General features: G+C 33.7%; 1 protein-coding gene across 1 annotated transcript in view; it reads right to left on the reverse strand.

Annotated features, from left to right (window-relative positions):
- The window catches only part of LOC129803756 (uncharacterized), a 391,692-nt gene extending 375,570 nt beyond the window's left edge, over positions 1-16,122 (reverse strand). Inside the window, exon 1 of the mRNA XM_055850537.1 lies at positions 15,453-16,122. The gene's annotated coding sequence lies outside the window, so the exon portion shown is untranslated. The remainder of the gene's footprint in view (positions 1-15,452) is intronic.
- Between the last annotated feature and the right edge of the window lie 8,235 nt (positions 16,123-24,357).

The raw sequence follows: 24,357 nt of genomic DNA on the forward strand, positions 1-24,357 counted from the left end.
CGGTTATGCGTATAATTTGACAGTTAGCAGGTATTTTATAAGCCATTTCCCCGATATTATCCGGACACGAGCACGCAATCCAATATAGAGTCGTGCCTAGGATTTCTTCATTTTGACATGGTGCAATTTTTTGTCACATTTCTCATTACCGATAGTGTAACGCATTACGATGGAAATTTCCTGGTAATATTCAGGTTTTGTGGAGGAATTTGAATATCTACCAACATTGGGGTATACAAGAATTTCAATGCATATTTCATGAAATGTTTTATAACAGTTGCTCGCGAAAGAAGATAATTACAAGACTACGTTCAAAATATTCAAATCCAAGTGCAATAAGTTTAAATTTTGGAAAATTGGTGCTATATTTTTGAAAAAACATGTTTTCTAAATGGTATTTAAGACTGATTTTACCCCATAATGGATCAAAATCAAAAACAATGATTTTCCAAAAAGCATTTAAAAGTATTTTGAAATTCTATTAATTCTCATTTCTTCATTTGACTTGATTTTATTTTTTAATTATTGTTTTTATTTATTTTAATTTGATTTCATTCTTATTCATAGGCTTTAATAGATCTGATAATAGTGAGAGAAAATTTTTAAAGAAGTGAGCAGGAGAAATAAAAAATGCAATCCCAAAAAAATTGTATTTATGTTTTTTTTTAATTAATTGAGTAAAATTTCAAAATTGATTTTATTCCATTAAAGGATTCATTTTACTCCTATAGGGGGAAGTGGGGCACATTTGAATAATTTATTGTATATGGGGTAGAATCTAAATCATATCGCTTTCAAAACCAATACCATATAGGGGAAAGTGGGGCACCTTTGAAACTGTGATTTTTCTCTTATGATTAAGTGAAACTGAGCCATATCTTAATGTAATTTAGCTTCTCAATCTGTTTGTGCAGCTAAATTATTTTAAGATAAGGCTTAATTTTATTTAAAAATAGGTAAAAAATCCCAATTTCAAAGGTACCCCACTTTCCCCTATATGGTATTGGTTTTTAAAATGATATGATTTAGATTCTATCCCATATACAATAAATTATTCTATTATGAATCGCAATATGTTTTGGAACCTAGGGGAAAGTGCCCATACTTTGCACGGTCCCAAGCTTTATTATGCCTAATTTTTCCAATGTTTTTCAATAAAGATGACTCATCGTACCCATATTTTAAAAAATAGGGAAAAAGCGTCTTGTTTTTAAAATATATTACGGTGTCACATTTATGCAATAATATAGGCAAAATTTAGGCATAATGAAGCTTAGGACCATGCAAAGCATGGGCATTTTCCCCTACACATTTTTTCCATTAACGAAATCTCATAAAAAGTATAAAGCATAATAACATTCGGATCGAAATCATGGTATTGAATCCCACATCCATTGATTTTAACTATATTTTTTTGACTCATTATCAATATCGAATAATCCCGCATTCGATCATACTAAGAATTAGGCAATCAATGTTGCTTCATATAGTTGTCCATTTAAAAGTGTAGCTCCTCAACTGACGTATCCGTACGTACATGAGCATGACTTGTGCCCAAACCTCCGACCCTTTTGGGGGGTCGTGTGTGAAGTGTATAAATGGTGAGAAATGGGGAGAGTTGCTTGTTGACTACCAAACGAAACGTATAGCTGGAAGGGGGGGGTTCATAGTTGACGTTTTATAAATTAGGTGTCAAACTGAATTATTTATATTCCGAAGTGTCTAGTGACAGCGGACTGTACGAAATTTATTTGTTTGCATGCTCCGCGTAATTAATCATTGCATGAATGGCGTAATTACAATAATGCGCTCTATATACCAAAATTCCAGCAGGCATAATAAAATTATAGTTGCTGAAATGATGTGATTTATATTAAAGGCAATTATTGCGAAATGTCACGTTTTAATTCGGAATTTAATTCATCACTATCTATTTTTCTCAAAAGCTCACATACTTGGTATACATTTTACTGAAGTTATCAGTAGGTCAATTCTAAACATCTTTTCGGTAAGAAAAAAATATTTCTTTATACACGTAAACAGAATTTGTTTGACTGTATGTGTGAAAATTCAGGTTGCGATTTGCGAAAGTGCGAAATTTACTTTTTTCTGTCACTGTATTCACACATTCATTTACATTTTTAACGAAAATTATCTTAGGGGAAACTGGGGCACTACCAAACACGGGGTACCATCAAACACTGCGATTTTTTAATCGTATATTGAATATCAGAGGATAAGACCGATAGGAATTTATAGGCACTATAGGGATGCTTGTCCACTGAAGAAATGGTCGAGATAGTCCAAGTAATTTAGAAATAAAAATTTGTGTTTGGTGGTACCCCGTGTTTGGTGGTGCCCCAGTTTCCCCTAAACCTTACCAAAAAATAGACCTACAGAATTACCTTCTACATACTCAGTGCCAAACTTGCTGGGTTTGATGGTGAAAACATGTTGGTTGAATTGACATTTTACTTGACATTTAAAACAATTTAGTATTTTAAAATTTAAAAATTAGCACATCAATAGCTACATTTTTAAGGTTTTAAATCATATAAGGGAAAACACGCCAGCTACGGACGACTCAAGCTTCGGACAACTCATTCTTTTTTGGTTTGTTCGTAATGGATTTCATCCACAGTTTCTATCTGGAAATTTGAAGCATTGAACTGCCTATTAATGTAATTATTAAAATGTGTCAAATTCATTTAAAACACATTGAAAAAAAATGAATTGTTATCGAAGCTTGACTTGAATCGTCCAAAGGTAGTACGCTTTCCCCTAGAACCGTTATTAAGACGCTTTGTTCCTTTTATGATTTTTCTGTACATTAGTTCCTTAAAGAAAATCTTTGCTGACCCCGAGAATTAAAGTTAATTATTGAGTAAGGCTCATTAAGTTCACGCTTAATAGGAAAACTGCAGAAGTTTTAAGCAGTTTCGGATATATCAGATGTAGGGGAAAGTACTCTTCCTTCGAACGTTCATGCCTTCGAATAATGTGAATTTTCTTACATTTTTTCCTAAGAGACTTACACATTTCTATTAAATATTAGTTAACTTATCGTCAATTATCGATTATTACGTGATAATTATGTGTAAGTCTTTAGGGAAGATAAAAGAAAATCACATTATTCGAAGGCATGAACGTTCGAAGGAAGAGTACTTTCCCCTATTAAGCTCATCATTGTCCTTAACGGATTAAAGAATTCAAAATGAGTAAATTAAATATTGAGGATATTTTGACCCAGTTCAGAAAAGTTTCTATTAAATACCAATTAAAAACGCTCCGAAGAAAATATGTTAATGATTTGGTTTAAATAATAAAATAAAACTAAAAAATCGATTAAGGGCCACTCAAGGACTAACTCTTTTCCTTTATCATCTAGGGTAGAGTCAGCCCTTTTGGCCAAGTATGCACTTTTTGCCACCTAAATTGGTCTTATTTCGTTAATTAGGTTATTTGAAAATTAACTTAAAAATTAATTTGAAAATTAGTTTTTGTTTTTAGGATTTCATATAAAGCGTTAAGAAATCTGTGATGAATTTCGGATAGTTTGTAAAACGGACATTTCTTTTACTTCTCAAAATTACATTTTTTAAAACTTTTTTCAAGTTCTAAGTGTTGTACACTTCCAAAAAAACAAAGGAGTGTGTGTTCGCCACGAATGTAATACTCTAGAAAAATATTCTTTAAAGAATTTGGAAAGAGTAAGGAACTTTAGAAAACTTGGTGTCCGTGATATCTATTTTTATTCCATTTTAAAATGTATTTAAAATAATTTTATAAAGGAAAACAATAATTATAAAATAATTTCTACAGTAATTTCCGATATACTTATTATGCATGTAAATATTTGATGTTTTATATGACTTTTGCCCAATGAAAAGCATCTCGACTGAAGTATAAGTCTTAATTGGAAATTCAACAATTTTTACACAACTTCTGTTTAAAAATTCAGCAACTTTGGTTGAAATACACAAGGCTTCACACTATAATAGTGTGAAAATTTATGATAAAACTATAATAGTGTTAATTTTTGATCACGTCGCTCCTTATAAATTACAAGGGGCCGACTCACTTTTTGGCGATTTTGAGGTTTTAATGCACTCAGACAGAGAATTTTATAAAATTTCAAGGGGAACAAAATAGATTTATCGTTCAAATTTTTGTGAAATAAGGGACTAACTCAAGCAAATTGATATTTGATGCGTAAATTTTATGAAAATTTGCGCATCATTTAGAATGACAAAGAGCTAACTCATAAAAAAAACATTTTTTGAACGGTGAAAATATGTATGTTTCGATGTTTATAATAATGCTCATACAAATAGAAAAGACCTAAATTGTTTTTATTAACATATTTAATTAGGATAATTATTTATACAAACTATAATCATACTACATATAATGGTAGTAAATTTTAGATTTTTTCAACAGATTTAAATCACGAAACATTGTTAAAAAAATTTTATGACTATAATTGTAAGAAATTTTACACCGATCGCAATTAAATAATTAATTTATCCGATTTAACACTATTATTGTGTTAAAATTTTACACATTTTCAAATTAACAACGTGGTTGAAAATTTTCAATTTTTTTTTACTGTGTATTATATACGAAATATCCGAACACTGAGAGAAATCCGAAAAAGTTAAATTAACATTCCAGAAATGTTAATTTTACCCTGCAGTATTGATCCGAAATCGGTGTAAATAATACCTTTTTTAGGTGTATTAGGGGTTAAAGTTATCCTTTTTTCATGTTAATTTTACCCTTTTTACCCTTGAAAAGGTGTAAAATTAACATTAAAAAATGTTGATATATTTTTACACCTAAAAAGTGTTAATGTTATGAGGAAAAAATGTTAATCGCACCCTCTTTTTTTTCTCAGTGAAAAATGATTGGGTGCCTCTATAACTCAAATGCATTTATTATATTTGTATTTTCTGTAAATTGTCATACTTTAAGCAAAATTGTTCTTGCAAATAGATTGAGGGATCATTTGGCACAAATCTATATTCACCTAAATTTTGGATTTTATCCCGTTTTCCTGTGGCATTGGGTAAATCGGCGGCAGCGGTAGATAAATCTATATTGAAAATCCTAATAGTTTTATTAAACACAAAGGCAGTAGAATTTGTTAAGTGAAATTTGTATGTATTTTTTAATATCTCTCAATCAGTAAGTAGAAATTATTTTAGCATTCATATTTATGCAGAGTAAGAAAAATTACTCGATGGAAAATTCGAAAACAAATAATTTTTCTGTACATAATACACTTCCTGGAATTGGTAAATCAAAACATAGAGCTGTTTGCAGAATCTGGCTCTATCCACCAGGGATTTTTTATTCAATAAAAATCTATTAGTCCTTATGGAATTGCTAGGAATTTGGGTGAATCTGTGCTTGTTTATAAAAGATTAAAATTTGAGGAATTCGTCCGGATTTCCGGAATTCCACGTGGCATGACGCAGCATAAAGTTCCCTTGAAACATTCTGAAGACTTGGTGAGCATTTGGACTCGTGCCGATGGGCTCTATGTGGGAATGTTGCATGGAAAAAATTGTGAAAGCAAATTAAAAAAAAAAGGAAGTCAAAATAGAATTTTTCAATGAAGTCTCTCAAATATCCTTCCAAGAAGTCCCCAGCATCAGTTTATTGTAATGAAAAATGGATTATGAACAGGAAAGACTTTCACATTCTCCTACTAAAAATTCACCAACTCATTTGTTGTCTCCATCCATGTTTTCCTGACCGAAAATGCTTGTAATGTAGTATATGTTAAGGTCTATATGGTGCGGAAAAACCACATTGTGCGGATATAAATTACAGCATCGTCTAATTGCAAATTTATTAAAATTAATTGCAAGGAAATTCAACACTGTAGTTCGAACTGGTGCATTTTATACGCTCTTCATCACTTTTTGCCCACCCACTAACACTCTCAAAAACCGAGAATTGGGGCTTGAAATATGAGGATGAAGTTAAAATTTCATTATAATTATATAATGCACAAAATAAAAAAAAATCTATATTGTAGTAGAAAAGTCAACTCTCAACTTGTACTCAATGTTCATATGGTTCATATACTTAAGCATAGTTTTAATGATTTTAATTAACATGAGCTGGAATTTTCGGTGAAAATTGACAAAAAGTTTGTGGTTTTTTCCAATACATTTTTTCTTAAGTCAACTGACTAAATTTTAGACATACCTGAGAAAAAAAGAGGGTGCGATTAACTTTTTTCCTCGTAACTTTAATACTTTTTAGGTGTGAAAATATATCAACATTTTTTAAAGCTAAATTTACACCTTTTTAAGTGCAAAATTAACATGAAAAAATGTAACTTTAACTTCTAATACACTTTAAAAGGGTAATATTTACATCGATTTCGGAACAATAATGCAGGGTAAAATTAACATTTCCGGAATGTTAGTTTAACTTTTTCAGATTTCTCTCAGTGATAGGCAGACCCGTAATTCCAAGATGCCAAGATATAAGGAATCTAACCAAAATTCCTATTTCTTTTAAATTTTTTGATCACATCAAATTTACTTCAACGAATCAGTGTCATATTTCTTAATGCTTCCGATCAAGAAAATTTCATGTACTCGAATGAAATTTTCGCAACTTTCGCACTCTTCTTTCTCTTCTTTTAAACATTGTACAAAATTAAATTTATCTCAACCGAATTTGGAGTGCGAAAGAATGGTATATCATATGCGAAATGTTTGAGAAAGAAAGGGGAAAGGGATGTGAATTTTGACTTCATGAAATTTGCCGGATAACGGTGCTATCACACTAGGATTTTTCACGTTTTAATTTTAAATTCAATTGAGCCAATTGAGCATTATAAGATTTCTAGAATTTACTTGAAAATTCTCACAGCCAGTACACATTTTGCAAGAAATTTGCTCAATTTTAAATAGTTCCGCGAGATTTTTGATTGTGAATGACTCCGGAAAATGTGTGATAGTACTTAAAATGTCTTTTAAGTCACTTATCTATTATGCAAAAAAATCCCCAAAGCCAGAAGAAAGGATTGTAGGCAAGAAGGTTCATGAAGAGACTCCCAACTGCAATTTCTTGACACAACAATTTCCTTCAAATTGCTTTGGAGGAACTCAGCAAATTACTTCCTATACTGAAACTTCACTGGTGTACAAGTTTATCACTAATCACTGTACTTACTTTTTTTGGCCATAAATAACAATCAATTACGAGTAAATAAAATTAATAAGAAGAATTTGGTTCAAAAGACTACTTGTTTAACTGCAACAAAATTGAAATTATTGAGCAATTAATTTGCTGAATTCAAATTTAATTGAGCAACCACATTTATGTTATTTTAGGATATTTAATCATGATTTTTGATGGGCCAAGTATTAGTTTATATCAATAAATAAACGAAAATCTATCAATTCAAATGATTTTTAATGCAATATAATGCAGATAAGCAAGTTATCTGAAAATTAAATTGAATTTACAAATTGAAAAAATCCTAGTGTGATAGCACGGTAAAAGGTGTGCCAGGGCCATAAACGGTTTCAAAATTATAAATAAAAAATAAAATAATTTATAATGGCTCCGGCACACTTTTCAAATCAGGAAAATCAATGAGCAATTTTAACATTTTAATTTGCTGAATTCAAATTTAATTGAGCAACCACATTTATGTTATTTTAGCATGTTTAAACATATTTTGGTGGGCCAATTATTAGTTTATATCAATAACTAAGCGAGAATCTTTCAATTCAAATGATTTTTAATGAAAAATTATGATTAGGAACAATTCATCTGAAAATTAAATTTAATTTACAAATTGAAAAAATTCTAGTGTGATAGCACGGTAAAAGGTGTGCCAGGGCCATAAACGTTCTCAAAATTATCAATAAAAAATAAAACAATTTATAATGGCTCCGGCACACTTTTCAAATCAGGAAAATTTCATGAAGTCAAAATTTATATTCCTTTCTTACTTAAAAGTTTTGTATATATCCATCCTTATTCTTTCGCACTCTTCGTCTTTCGAACGTCACACTAAATTAAATTTACTGCAGTACAATCTTGAGTACGAAAGAGTAGGATAGACTTATTCAAAACTTTTGGGAATTTTTATTTCATGAAATTTTATCGATCTTAAAGGTTTGTATATGCATACATTATGATTTCGAAAACTTTATATTATAACATTAAATAATTAGTAAATGCTTGAATTGTTAGTTTCATGCTTCACACTGAAAATTGATCGTTTTTGGTCGCCTTCCTTAACCAGCTTAACTGTGTTATCACACTTGCACATTAAAATTTTAATATGATTCACATTAATTGTCGCTGGCGAGAGTCCAAATGTGCAATTTGTGTGTTTGAATCATTTTACATACAAAATTTAATCTATTTATTGATATAAAGGTAGAGTTGGCCCGCAAAATTTGATAGAAATTTATTTATAGCATTAATGCGAAAAATTAATGCGATTTTCTCTTTAATTTTTTGATGTGAAAAATATTTATGCTTTAGGTAAATTTAAACTTATTTTTGCAGGCCAAGTCCACTTCTTTATCAATAAATAGAAAAACCCCAAATATTAAGTGACTCAAAGATACAAATAACATATTTGGACGCTCACAAGCGACAATTAATGAGAATCACATTAAAATTTTAATGTGCAAATGTGATAACGCCGTAAGGCTTAGTTTGACCAAGAATAGTTCAAAGTTTATAAAAAAAAAATCTAATGGACAGCAGGAAATTTGAAAGAGAAGTTTGAAAGAAGGGATTTCTTTGTCTCTGATATTTTTTCTTTGGATATTAAACCCTAAATTTTAGATGAGATATAGAAGGGGTGAAAACCAATCTAAAATATGAAACCAGAATACCCACACTCCAAATGACTGGATTTTCATGGGCCACTCACACAGTCGCTGCAATGTCAGAGAAACATTTAATTGAATTATATGAATTTTCGTCCCATGAATTAATTTAGTGAAATTTTAGATTCAATTTGGGGTTTATCTGACGCATTTGTGGCGAAGTCTTTTAGGAAATTGTCAACCAAAATTTGTGCATACCGCGGAGGGTGAAGAGAATTTTAATCAATTTAGCTAAAATGTAAATTTAAGACCTTATCCCTCAAGGACAGACGATTTTAAAGCTAAACCGGTCTTTTCACATCTTAAAGAGTCTCTAAATTGAGCTATTAGACAAAATAGTTTTGCGGCACGTTCAGAGTTTGCACAATTTTCTCTGTGCTTGCCTCATCGCATGAATTAATATCTGAATTGCCTCAGCACATTTCACGCAGGGTGAAGTGTTGAACCCCTCGGGGATAACCCTCAATTGTAGGCCAATGAGCCCTAAAGTCGCCACAGTGGACTGGTAAAATGTAATGAAAATTCGTGAAGACCCGTAAGGCCAGTGAGATTATCTCGAAAATGGGACGATATCATCGACAAAAACCCTACGCAATCTTCTGGGGCTATCCTCCAGCATCCTTGTTTCAAATTTTCTTGCCCAAAGAATTTGCAGCTGAAATAATTTTCGTTTATTTTAATCAACTTCCATGGAACATTTCGTATTTACTTTTAAACTAATTAAAGTTGAAAAATGTTTCTTCTGTCTTATTAATTCATCTCTTGTTGCTTTTGGTTAACATTGAGCTATGTGAGGGAAAATGTTTGGCTTTAGGGATTGGGAGGGGGGTTCGAGGGGATTTTAGGAGATGGATTGGAATTTCAACTCCTCGCCGAGATGTATTAATAACTCCGATATTGAAGGATTCTCCTCAAGTGGATGTAATTTAAACATAATTGGATTTTTTTTCTTGCCTCCATCCACTCACTATACACTGAGAAAAAGCTAAGAGTTAGTAGTGACACAAGAACGAGTGTTGTCATAACACGAAATTTAACACAAATTTCAGGTTGGTTAAGCTTTATGGTTTTGTCGTTGAATTAATACATTTCTAATAACAGCTGAAACTGATAAAGCGAATAGTTTAATGAGCTACAATGCTTTTAGTTTACCATGCTAAACCATAATGGTTTTTTTTTTCTTTTCCTACCTTACCTGAGGTCTTATTATAGCCCATTAATGACCACAGATTCATCTTTAAAACAGACATAGGTTTAAGACTCATGCCAGGCATGCAAGGAGCACCAGCAATTCGACCCCGGCGGGCTACCTCCGATGGCCTGACCACACTCCAATACATGCTTCAGATCTAAAGCTTAGCCATATAAGGGTTAACTGTCCTAATTTCAGAAGAATTTCGGTTCGACAGAATGTAGTAGGAAATAGACGGAGACACTGAACCTTTCTTGATTTTCACAATTTTATTCTCTACGACGTTTCGAGGATGGATGTCCTCTTCATACACAGACACAGAAATTCTGTGTCGGTCAGTCGAATGGTGAACATCACAGATCAATTTGTGATCAAAGTTCAAGTGCAGTGTAACAACTCCCACCTGTACGTGATTTTCCCTGCCATATTCGATACCTGATGAAGAGGACATCCATCCTCGAAACGTCGTAGAGAATAAAATTGTGAAAATCAAGAAAGGTTCAGCGTCTCCGTCTATTTCCTACTGTCCTAATTTCTTAAAAATCGCGATTTTTTTAAAAAAATTTAACTTAAGGTTGAATTTATTAAAGATATGTAAGGGCCTTGACAGACTTGAGAATTAGCCGAGAGACGGCTTAGCGTAATTTTATTTGAAATAACGGTTAGACTACATTTCCAACATTTTCCACTAAGTCGTCTCTCGGCTTAAGTCGTACGTGTGTCTAGGGCATAACCTATTAAGTTCTCTAAACGCAATAAAACTTCTCGTTATATAAGATTATGAGGCCTTCGAGAACTGTAGCTCTAGTATGAAAACTGCTTTAGGCCCTTGCTCCTTGCTTAGTAAGGTACCAGGAGGCAGGTTCTCATATAGAAAGCCTCTTCCTCTGTATACTGAGGGACGTACTCTCCTATCATAGAGACAAATGGTGCATTTAGACTCTCCTTGAAACTTTGAGGAACAGTTCCTGGGAAATATAAAGCCCCGCCGGAGTGGTCTGGTAAACTTTCACGTCACTACTGGTTACACCAGGAAACTCATAAAACCTTAATAAACCAAACTTTAATAAATTAATTAGTTTTTTATTTGTTATTAATATAATAAATGAGTCTTGCTTAGTGTAATACTTTACAATTTTTAATGTATTTTATTGAAATTTTTCAATTTTATATTATCTTCATTTATTGGTAACTAAAAAAAAATTGTAAATTGATCTCCAGATTCTGGAATCAGTAAAGCTTAAACACCAAAGTAATTAAGCCTTTTTGTGCTTCAGTGCCAAAGTTAAAAACTTCTTATTCTTAATTACAAGGACGAATACCGTTTATTATCTTGCAAACGCTATTCCAGTTTTAAATGTTTAAAGGCTTAAGAGATTATTGTGATCAGCCTTTAAACCAAAAACTATTTAAAAATATTTATTAATATCATTTAAACTTAGTTATATCGATCTTTGAGACTTTTTTATTTTATTTTTCTAAGAATTAATTTTTTAAAATTAAAAATATTTCTTGGCGAACACCAAACACCTCTGAAAAATAGTTTTGAAAATCTGAGTTCATATCAAGATTAACGATTCAATTTCAAAATTTTGAAATTATTCACAAAAATATTCTAATCATTTCTCAAAATTTAATTTTTATTATAAGTAGAAATATTTTAAATGGAGAATAGATTCATTTATGAGAACGCATAATTTTGAAAAACTAAAACAATAAATTTTCTACGAATGGTTTATATTTATATGGATCACATAGAAAAGAGCTATGACATAAATACATTCTAATTTATTACTCCACATTTATGGCCTAGCATTTATAGTCATAATTTTAGTTTCTATTCATCGCATAACTAATACAATAAAATCCAGATATACACCGAGAGAAATTTGAATGATATTTTCCACAAATCGTGTGTTTCATTTTACTGCATCAAAAGATAACAGTAAGTACCATCATCGACGTATGGTTTTCTTTAGAACTTACTATCCTGAACGTTGAGATTTCAAAAGTAAGTTAATAGTAGAATTCAGCAACTATAACTATTGGGATTTAAATTGAAGACTATTATCCTTCCAGCGGTGGCAGCCAAAATCCCGAAAGCCAAAATCCCGAATGTTCAAAATTCTGAAAGGGATGAAATTATATGGAGGAAAATTTTTAGAATGATTTCCTAAAACACAGAAGATTTCCCTTTGCCTCCAGCAAGCGCGGGTACAATCGTGGGAGTAGCTATGATACTTTTAAGAATTCGGGATTTTGGCTTTCGGGATTTTGGCCCATTCAGGATTTTGGCGCTCGGGATTTTGGCTTTCACGATTTTCACCGGGACCCTCTTCAAGTGTATTATTCGACTATTCGACTATTTAGAATCTAATGTATATAAGATAGGTTTTTTAAAATAATTACTATTTCAACCATAGATGCGGACAACTTTGGCGCCCTGCTGTCCCCAAGCTTCTCTTTAATTCTAGAACTTAAGCATGGTCTTTACCGGTTCTATCTATCTCACTATGTCCGATCGGTGAAGACCACCGTTTAGCGCTAAAATTAAAAACAAATCTATGAACAGCAGGTTTATGTAATAAAACAGGTTGTATCTACGGTACAACTTTAGATAAGACGATCCAAAATCTCATTTCTTCATTTTGCATATAGAATAATAAGTTTTACCAACCTTATTGTCCTTGACATAGCGCATATAAATGACAAAATTGTACTAGGGTAAAGTGGTACAAGTTGGACAGGGATTTTTCTTGATAAATTTAGTACTTCGTTTTTATTTGTATATTTTTAATGCTTTAGTTTTTTGATTAGTTATTTGGTTCTTTGTGCTTAAAAACAAATTTTGTACTGTATTTATCAAGAAAAAAAGCCATGTCCAACTTGTACCGGCGAATTGTCCAACTTGTAACACTTTACCCTACCATACTGTTTGGTCTTTTCTGGCGTAGATAGGGGGTAGTGGGACACCTTTGAATAGGAATATCTTTGAAATAGGTCTTGTTCCTCCTGAATTAAAATGAAACTGGACTTCAGTATGATATAATTTATCTTTACAAACCAATTGTGAAGTTTTAACGCATTATGAAAGCCTCAAGTACTTATAAAACTAGGAGAAAAAGGCCTAATCTTGAAGGTATTGCAACTAAAGGTGTCTCGCTTTCCCTAGTTTAACTTCAAAACAAAAAAAGTATAAGCTTTCAAAGGTAATTTAAAATGTTATCGAATTTGAAGAGATCTGTCTGATTTAAACAGGAACAGGCATAGGATATGCCACTACCACATCAGTTCCTTTACGTACTAGGGATAGTTCGTTTACTCATATAAATTTGAAAGAGCTCCTTGCCGGGTGAGTACTCAATTAATTCAAAGTAATAATGATAGGTTTTCGCTCAGCAGATATAGCATTTAGGTTACAATAGAGAATAGACTAATTGTGAGCCAAGGGGTAACTCAGTCCCATTTTTTCTGACAAGGGTTTCTGGTTTCTCGGGTTTCGCGATGCAATTTTTGGGTTTCTCGGGTTTCGCGATGCAATTTTTGGGTTTCTCGGGTTTCGCGATGCAGAAATTGGGTATCTTGGGTTTCGCTAAGCGTTTCTCGGACAATTGACGAGGGTTTCTCAATATGAGTTACCCCTTGTTGTGAGCAGAATCTCATCCTAATGAGTCCGGCACACCTTTTAGATCAGGAAAATTTCATGAAGTCGAAATTCGAATTCCTTTTTTTCTCACATGCTTTGAATATTCTATCTCATTCTATTGTACTCTTCTTCTTCTTTTGAACATCACTACAAATTGAATTTAGCTCAATCGAATTTGCTGTGCGAAAGAATGAGATAGCCCTATGGAAAACATGTGAGAAAGAAAAGGATTCGAATTTCGACTTCATGAAATTTTCCTGATCTAAATGGTGTGTCGGAGTCATAAACTTTGAGATTCGCTCACTGATTCAGATGAGCAGGGACAAAAGAGATCACGAAGAAGTACAAGACAGGACCAACACTCTCTAGAGTATTCGTCATTGTATTTTTCTTTCGCTCATGTGAAATAGTGAGAAAATCTCAAAGTTCAGGATTAGATTAGGTTCACAATTTAGCTTATTGCACTTTAACTGTCCACAAAGCGACAACTGAATTGGTAGTACTTATCGGTAGAACGTTTCTAAAATGACGAAAAAATCAAAAAGCGAACTAACAAACGGATTGTTCATATTAATATTGGATTTTGTCCATAAATTTTAATTCTACACCAACGTGTGTTAGATTTACACTTACACTTTTAGACCTTAATATTTATATAGTTGTTTATTATTTACAATTCTTCTCAACACTAGCATATGTTAGCTTTCCACAATTGTAGATGAAAAATTTAAGGGTTAGGGAAAAGTGTTCTCCCTTCGAACGTTCATGCCTTCGAATAATGTGAATTTTCTTTCAGTTTTACAAAGAGACTTAGGGCCTTGACAGACCTGAGGATTAGCCGAGAGACGGCTTAGCATAATTATATTAGAAATAATGGTTAAAACGTGTTTTCATCATTTTCCACTAAACCCTCTCTCGGTTTAAGTCGTAAGTGTGTCTAGGGCATTACACATTTCTATTAAATATTAGTTGGCTTATCATCAATTGTTGATAATTCCGTGATAAGTTAGTGGAACTCTCTTACGAAAAACAAAAGAAATTCACATTATTCGAAGGCATGAACGTTCGAAGGGAGAGAACTTTCCCCTACTGGTACACTTGAGCATAGAAATAACACAAGAAATTCAAAATTTAGTGTAACTTCAAAGCACATCTGCTTAGGGCATTTCCTTCAGTGTAGTTTGGAGAATTTGAGGATGCTGAAGCTCTTTCCTCAGGGTGAGTTCTATGTGAATGAATTGGCTGATGAATTGAACGTGACACGTGCACTTTTGAACAGTACGGTGTAATTTTGCGCGCCTTGATGATGTTAGCAACATTAATCGGAACTTCAATCAATTTTACACTCTATGCTGCACAGGCTATTCTACTCTGATCTTTCACTTCCTTTTTTTTGGTATTTTTTATTAAATTTTCTTTTCCTAACGCAATTTCATCAGATGCCTTCCAATAGGGATTTGTTGAATGAAAATCGTTTTGTTTTTCATCATATCATGAATTTTCCCGCGTACTCTTTCGCACTGCCGCTAAGGGTATATGTTTAGAATGAGAGGGAAAAGAGAGTATCATGATAAATTTTAACTTTCTTTCCCTTCAATGCCATTTTCACCAACTCAATTTCAATCATGTTTTCACCAGCATCATCCCAAAAAATGTACGCCATCAAATTAAACTTATAATGTTTGTGAAATTTATATGACATTTATATGTTGAAATTGTTGGGAAATTCTTTTACCACTTCGTGCCAAGAGGGAACGTTGAATAAATTCTTCTGCACACTGACTTAAGTTGTCGTTAATCTTGGTGCTTTCTTTTCCATTTCTGACTTTTCACTGTCTTGGGCAGCTTTTATGTCTTGCTTCCTTTGCTCCCCTAGCACTTTATATATATATTTTTTTTAAAACTTTACAGGCTTTTGAGCACAACAAAGCACAGACACTCTACGCTTATGCTAATCAAATCAAGCTGATTTTTTTTTTCTATTTTATAAACATGCACACGATACAGGAATTTCACAGTACTTCCGCACTAAACACGCACTTACTACGGAATGGTAATTTGACGCGATTGGTAAACTTTCTCAAATGTCATGATTGATGGATCATGCACTGAACTCTCCGTGGTCCACGAAAAAAAGCATCCTGGAAACATTCACCGGGGGAGGATTCGAATGGATAGAGATTAGGATGGTTTTATCTGGGATTCAGGAGAGAGAGAGAGAAAGTGCGGATGCTACCGCGTTCCGGAAAGAGTTCACTGACGTTGAATTGTGATACCTTTCGGTCACGGAATTTTGCAAGAAGACTTCAAAAAAGTACGGGGGAAATACTCTGACAAGAGGTGATAAGATTTAGTTGAGAGCGTAACGCGCGCGGTCCAGACTCCACGACGTGCACTCAGGGACTGTCTCAGTTCTCGTGGCCGGCAGAAGGCTCGGGCGTCAATTGATGAGGAGTGAGTGGAAAATCTGTGAAAATCTCAAATTCAACCCGCCACGACACATTCGCGCAAATTCACAACGCGCCGAACAATTTCTTGCTGAAAAGGACTCTACCTTACCCCTCCAGGGATCATGCGCACAACCCCTTATCAGATCCAGAGGGGTGAGTTTGCGCTCACCCCTTAAAGGACCACCACAGACACACAATTTCAAACATCTCACACTTGAAGCCCCTTTTTTTCATCCTCTCACTCATACAGGATTAGATGAAATTGAATTTATGTCAAATTCTGCATTAAATAAGTCAATATGTCACATTGACTTTTACGTGGTTGATAAGGACCACCAAACCGCCAGATTGGCCTAATCAGTTTTCCGCGCTAAAAGCTCCAAATAGTTGGGTTGGCATATCTCGCGAGATACTGCAAGAATCTCAGCCACAAGTGAATTATCTCGTCCGCATAGACGACAGAAGAAAAGGCTATTATACTGACTTAATGGTGCAAAGTAGATGGTGGCATGGAGGGTGGTGTACGGATTGCCAACAAGGTCACGTTCAGGATTTAAAATTAGCCGTCTCAGATAGTTAACGACCGTTGAGTATTGCGGAATTGTATCGAAAGGGGACGGAGGACCACAAACATTCCTATGCCACCAATGGAATCTAAAGAAGAACAATGCTGTTCCAATCATGCGGCATTCATTTAAATTTATGAAACATACTTAGGGAATTCTCAGCTTTACGGTAAAATATTCAGAACTAGAAGCCCTAAGTTCGAAGAACACTTAAATAGCGTAATACAATATAGTACTTCAGTTGTAGAATAATAATGCTATTTCAATTAAACAGGGAATCCTCTTGAAAATTTTTTTAATACACTATGCTTCTACGTAGGGGAAGGCGCTCTCCGTTCGAACGTTCATGACTTCGAATAATGTGAATTTCTTTGGTTTTTCATAAGAGATTTCCAATAAATTATCACGGAATTATCAACAATTGATGATAAGCCACCTAATATTTAATGGAAATGGGTAAGTTTCTTAGGAAAACTAAAGTAAAATTCACATTATTCGAAGGCATGAACGTTCGAAGGGAGAATACTTTCCCCTAATAGTCTTTTCTTATGTTGGCTTTTATCATGACTGTTTTTCCCAGTCCTCGACGTGTTCAAAAATCACCTATTTTCTTTGGAATAGCATGAGAAAGCTTGCTAGAAGATGTGACCAACTTATCACAACTATATAGTCGCGAAAATAATTGAAATCACAGATAGAAAATTCTATAATACCTCTTTGACCTATCACCTTGACAACCATTACAATCATTTAACCTTACGTCACCTGATTCAAGAACTATCACTTTTAGAACTTTTGATACTACATATTTTCCAGTTCCGTAGTACGGGCTTCAGACCTAAGGCTTAGCCATCTGGCTTAACTCCTCTAATTCCTTATCAGGTGTGATTTTTTAGGAAATCGTTGTTTAGAATTGGATATTAAAAGCAAACGATCCATTGGATTATGAAAAATCAATAAAATTGCTTGTTATTTAGATTTTTGAGACCTTCGGAAAATGGGCTAAACCTCCAGTCTGAAGCCGGCATAGCCCTAGTGAACTGAGACTTAGTCATCATTATCCTTTTTCAACATTGTTTTCAAACACGGATAAATTTGCAAATTTCTTTACTAAGGACCTACGACCCACGATGGTGGAGTACCCGTCGCACGTCCTAGTAGTCCTAGTTGGTGAATGAGGAAAGGCTGTATTAGGTTCTAGAGTGGGTTATAGTGTGTTTGAAAATCGGTTCAGGCACGTATCCTGTAAAGTCCTTCGTGAATATTACGCTGTAGACCACGTTAAAGCCCGTGACTCCTGGTTAAAGAGACCTGTGACTTCAGACTTGCACCCTGTTTCACAGTATTCTATTTCCAAAAAGTGGCATCAAGTCTCGCAAACCTATTACGACGACAACGGAATTTCAAAATGGTTACAGTTGAATGCAAAAAGCTATGAATTTGAAAAGAAGAAGCGATTTAGGGGCAGATCTGGGGCATGGTTGCTGAAACAAATACTGGATATTACTTTTGTTCGTCTTGGAATTTATTCTGAACACCTTCCTTGAAGAAGCGGAGGATTAACAGGCGTGTACTCTTAACCTGAGTGTTTTAAGCCCGCTGCCGCGAAAGGGATAATCGGTTGGAAATGACCTACGGTAGAATCTAAGTCGTTGTCTCAAGTTTATTTACCGGTCTTTCCTACCCATGAAATCCCGGGAGTCACTCAACCATTCTTGCCATTTTTTCAATTTCAGCTTAATTTTTGTAACAAAAGTGTCCTGTATACCTTCGGTAACCAAGCGACTTTGAATTTTTGGAACAGATATCATGGGGTCACTATCAGAGATACTTATAATGGAGTTATCAACCTTGAGAATCAAAACCCTGGGTCTGAACAGTAGCGTTTTCCACATGTACTTATGTTTAATCACTATAAATTTTGTCGATTTTATGTACATACTGCAGAAATTTTCCATCCAATACAGAAAATTTCTGACGCAGACGACGCTGATTTATTGCGGCAGTATTTCTGGACAATATCTCTTCTTTTAACTTCTTGTAACATGCCATTTTAACCTAAATTTTAAATTAACAAAAAAAATTCATTTCCTATTATTTATCATTTTATTTATATGCATATATTGACCATTGAAAATTTTAAAAATGTGCAAATGTACTATTTGCTTATTAAATGATATAACTTCAAAATATAACCGGATTAAAAGAAGTTGGTTAAATATTTCATCTTTTTGAGGTACTTTTCCAATTGACGTAACAAACTTTTGACGAATTAAAAATAATCAACTTTTGGCAAACAATTATTTTTCATATGAAATAAGATTAATTATTATTTATAAAATACATTAATAAGATCTACGGATTACAGGCAACCAATTTGCAAAAAGAAAATTTTTAAAAAGTAATTTTTTCTATTTTTTTCCTACCTAGTTTCTTCAACATACAAGACGTAACAAACTTATGACACCTACTATAACAGATTCATGAGAAATTATCGTTCTGTACCGGCTATTCTCACACTGAGAAAAAAGTGGGTGCAATTTACTTTCTTTTTGCTCGCAACTTTAACACTTTTTGGGTGTAAAATTATATCAACATTTTTTAATTTTAATTTTACATCTTTCTAAGTGCTAAATTAACATGAAAAGGGTAACTTTAACCCGTAATACACCTAAAGAGCATAATATTTACACCGATTTCGGATCAATAATACAGGGTAAAATTAACATTTCCGGAATGTTATTTCAACTTTTTCGGATTTCTCTCAGTGCAGGCTGTTCTCGTATGCTTCTGCATTATGGACTTGTTTTTGTGTTGGTTTCTGTCATGGATGTTTTCCCGGTTTTCCCTAATTCTCGAAGTGTTTCAAAACCAGTAAACAGTCGTGACAGAAACAAATTTACGGACAAGTCGATTACGCAGAAGCGTACGAGAACAACCAAGTAGGCAAAACTGAAGCACCATCGAACATGGAGTGGCATTAAACAGTGATTTTTATTTCTAAACTACTTAGGGGAAAGTGCCCATGCTTAATACCATTGGAAGCTTCGTAATGACTAAATTTTCTATGTCTCACAATATATATGTGACTCATCGAAACTATATTTTAAAATCTTTAATAAAAAGATCACAGTGTTCGGTAGTACCCCAGTTTCCACTATTAAAAAAATGTTAAGGAGTAAGATTTCCTCTTTTCGTTTTTCATAGGAATAGCATCAAGTCATTAGTCCAAGCTGACTTTAAATTCATTAAACCGAAAAGTTGCAATTCCTTCAAGTTTTCCCGTGAAAAATCAAACCCACGATGAGCTTAGCAAGGCTTATCATAGAAGTTTAAGAGGTATGCTGGAATGCACTCAATTTAAAATTTGTTAAAAAAAAATGGGAAATCTATTAATTGGATTTCAACTTTTTTATACCAACTTATTTTCTCTTTTGTTCTAATTGGCACTAATTACGTTATACGAATTCTACTTCTTTCACATTTTCACAAAGCCTGGCAATAAGGACGCTTTTTTTCATCACCTCGCCTTCGGTAATGAAGACAAGGTGATTGTATTATTCGATTTCCTGTGCTATTATTTTCCCCGTACACGTAATACGTATGTTATATGAGGAATAAAAGGGCAAAAGAGGGTGGTGCAAAGCTCTCTGGACAAAAGCTCTCTCGAGGATTATTCAATTTATCCTGTGAGAGTTGATTGAAAATGAGTCCTCGCACGTCATATTCACTGAGGCATCCTAGCTCGAAGGACCATGAGTACAGGGAAGAAAAAAAAACTATTCTATTACCTCTTTACTTTCACCGAAACCACAAACACATTTTGACTTTTTTTCCTGGTCCTTGCGGCACTGGAAGAGAAATGCTGTGTGTAATTTAATAGATTCAATTCAGGCTCCCGTTGGCGAAATTCCTTTATTTCCGGACAAATGAATTCAGGTAAATAAAAATAAAATGCCTGATTCAATAGACATTCAACGTGTTGGAGTATTCTAGGCACAACCGAAATGTTCTTCTTTCGTCATATAAATGGAATAAGGCCAAAAACAGATGAATCTTCTGCATTAAAGTTTATGCTCTTTAAAAAAAAAGCTTCTGGAGATTTTCTCAATTATATGTCAAATGGAACAATTGAAAGACAGAATAAACATAAATTTTTATTAACAAAACCATGAATTGAATTGCTAAACTTATATACAAGAATTTTACTATTGCTCCGGTCATCTCCTCAGTCCATGGAAAAAGCTTCACAGTCGAAGATATATATGAAAATATGTGTCAATCCATATACATATTCAAAATATCTGACGTTCGTTGCAGCAGTTAAACGTTTTACTATGCTCTATATAAGTTATTCTGCTTGGCCATTTCTCTATTGCGAATACGATACACACCCCATAAAGCTTCCTTTTTAGCCACAACCACCTCATATAGAGCTTTTCTTCCCCGCATAAGCCTTTCCACACCCAAATCATGTTTTGCTTCTCTTTCAAGCACTTTCACCATTATTTTCCCAATGCTTGTGTGTGGCAATGTTGATAGACATATAAAATTGCAATAGTATTCTAGATGGAAGTGAAATTCATGTATAAATTTCACAACCATTTCTGCTATTCAATTCTTTAGCACTTCACGAGCTTTCTCCGTTACAAAGAGGGTCATTTCTGAAATAAGCTTCCACTGCTATTTACGACGAACTTTTAATGAATTCTTATACGGAGGAATTTCACTTTGCTTTGATTTAAATTTAAAAATTATATTGTACAACTTAATAAAAAAGCAAATTATTGATTACGAAAAGAAAACATTTTATTACTAAATCTTTTAATGTACATCAAATACTTAGACTGAAGAAAATGTAGTAGGATTCAATTAGTTTATTTTAAAGCTTTCTTATTTTAGTATATTAGTATTACTCAGTGAGAAATTTAAGCAAATTTACGGTGAAATCGAAATATTTTTTTTACTTAAATGAAATACTAAAAATCTCTTTGCCTACACTCTGCACTGAAAGAAATCCGAAAAAGTTAAAATAACATTCCGGAAATGTTAATTTTACCCTGCATTATTGATCCGAAATCGGTGTAAATATTACCCTTTTAGGTGTATTAGGGGTTAAATTAACCCTTTTTCATGTTAATTTTACCCTAAAAAAGTTGTAAAATTAACATAAAAAAATGTTGATATATTTTTATATTTCTCTAATTTAGTTTTCTTACAAAAAAAAAAAAATTAATGCCTTACTAACTTGTTGTTGCAAATTTCAATTTTGCCTTACCCTGCCTAGGAAATACTTTTTGGTTCTCATAGCGAAGGGAGTGCAGTGTCCCGGACAATTTTCAATCTTCCTTTATACTTCATGCGAGTAACTCATAGGGAAATAAAAATGTCTGTTCTATGTTCGAGATAGTAACTACACTGTGAGAAAAATCCGAAAAGTTAAAATAACATTCCGGAAATGTTTATTTTACTCTGCAGTATTGATCCGAAATCGGTTTGAATATTATGCTATTTAGGTGTATTATGGGTTATAGTTACCCTTTTCCATGTTAATTTTACCCTTAAAAAAGTGTAAAATTAACATAAAAAATGTTGATATATTTTTACACCTAAAAAGTGTTAAAGTTATGAGGAAAAAACGTTAATCGCACCCCCGTTTTTTTCTCACACTGAGATGGATTTTGTGACGTATCATTTTCTTAGGTTAACATAGAATTACTTTGAGCTGAGGCTACATCGAAAACTCTATTTTTCTCATAAGAAAACTGAACTAATTACGTAATGTATTTTATGTATACGAGACAAGAAAGCCTTTGCACAATGTGTCCTCAGCTCCCCCTAGTCATACAGTAGACTCTCGCTAATTCGGCTCTTTTAATATTGGGCTACTTTTTAATTCGGGCGGCAGTTAAATTTGAAAAAAGTTTGTTGACGTTTTTCAAGTTTGATTATGATTATCGAATTAAGCAAATATGCCAAAATTTTCCACGGTTAGTCTTAGTTTTGATGTGTTTTTGCATAATTAAGAAGATTTAATGCAATTCTCAATAAGTGCGAGTAACTAAACTTAATATGAGTGTGCAAATGAACAAAAAATCGTTACATTTCAAATAGTTTGATGCCCGAATTTCTCTCTATTTCGGATGACATTTCGGTCCCAAATGCCCGAATTTGAGAGAGTCTACTGTATCATTTTTCGATTTACTTACTGGTTCAGGAATAATTCATTACTTATTAATATATTTAAAACTCGGCATAATTAATTTATGGGTTACTCTGGTGGATGTTGGGAGTAACGCTAAACCAAAAACCTTGTACTTAATCTCAGTTCATGTCGGCACGAAGTAATAGAAGATGTCTTTGCGATAATGACGATGAAGTAGGAGCATTGTGGTGCAAAAGATCTTGAGAGGGACCTTAAATACATCTGACTGATCCACCTCTTATCCTGCCAGATGCTCTATCCTTTTGGCTCTATTCCACACCCGAAAGTTAAACCCGAAAGATGATAAACGGGGGCAAAAAACAAACGAACAGTAAAAAATTCAAAATGGGCAGTAAAAAATAAAAAGTAGCTGTAAAAGATCTAATTATGGTCAGTAAAAGTAAAGTGGGCCACGGTATCTCGCGGAGTTTGTGGTGACTGGATCATCCACTAGGGCTTCGTGTTTCCGTGTGCCAAGTTCAGGGTGTCGCATTCTCCGCAACTCCCTGTTTGTGGAGGGAATTATTTTATGGAATAGCTTACCACGTGAGCGGAAGAGGGAGCTTATCCTCAGATTTGTGACTGCCACGCACTCCTTAAATCCCAGACAATTAATTGTATAGGGACTACTATTGTACAGAGGACAGTTTGTCCTATTTGATAATCTAATAAATTGAAATTAAAAGACTTAAATCTTTACAAAAATCGGTCTAATTTATATATTTAACATTTAAAATTGTTGCAGATTGAATGAAAAGCCCTTTAATTTCAATTTGCCAAAATTTGAACGATAATATTACTGTTTCAATTTTTTTTGCTTCTGCTCAATTTTAACTTTTTACTGTTTATTTATGTCGTAAACGGGAGGTTGTTACTGGCGTCTGGGTGGTGACTATTCAACTGAAGCACTTTCATTCCTTATCCAAGACCGATGTTGTAGTTATTATTAATCGTATCGGGATATATCTGTTGTACAATTTAATCATGTTGTCATATATCCCGTGTTGGAAGAATCTGCTGATCGTGGATCGCCCAGGAACGCCTTCCTCGTAGTGTGGATGCTCCTTCCATGTTCCAGTTTTTGGGCAGATGCGGTGCATTTTTATTACGTTATATCACAGTACATATGCAGATCTTTGCACCGGGCGGCACTAAACTCACAACACTGTGAGTCAAGCCGGGGATCGATTCGCTCAAAATCCAACGGTCTTACCTATTGCGCCACTGAGATCCCCGATGTTGTAGTGAAACTACAATCACGATGGGTAACGAGTTTTTGAACCTTCCGAGGCTTTTAGAGGTAGGATGATATTAGGGCTTGTTTAGGGGGGAACGGCTGGGGCGATTCCGATGATTTAGCTCGAAGTGCCATCTAACCTGGCCTAGGCCAAACTGGTAGGCCGGAATGGATGGCCAGCA

This window comes from Phlebotomus papatasi, chromosome 2 (assembly GCF_024763615.1).
Source record: "Phlebotomus papatasi isolate M1 chromosome 2, Ppap_2.1, whole genome shotgun sequence".
Lineage (NCBI taxonomy): Eukaryota > Metazoa > Arthropoda > Insecta > Diptera > Psychodidae > Phlebotomus > Phlebotomus papatasi.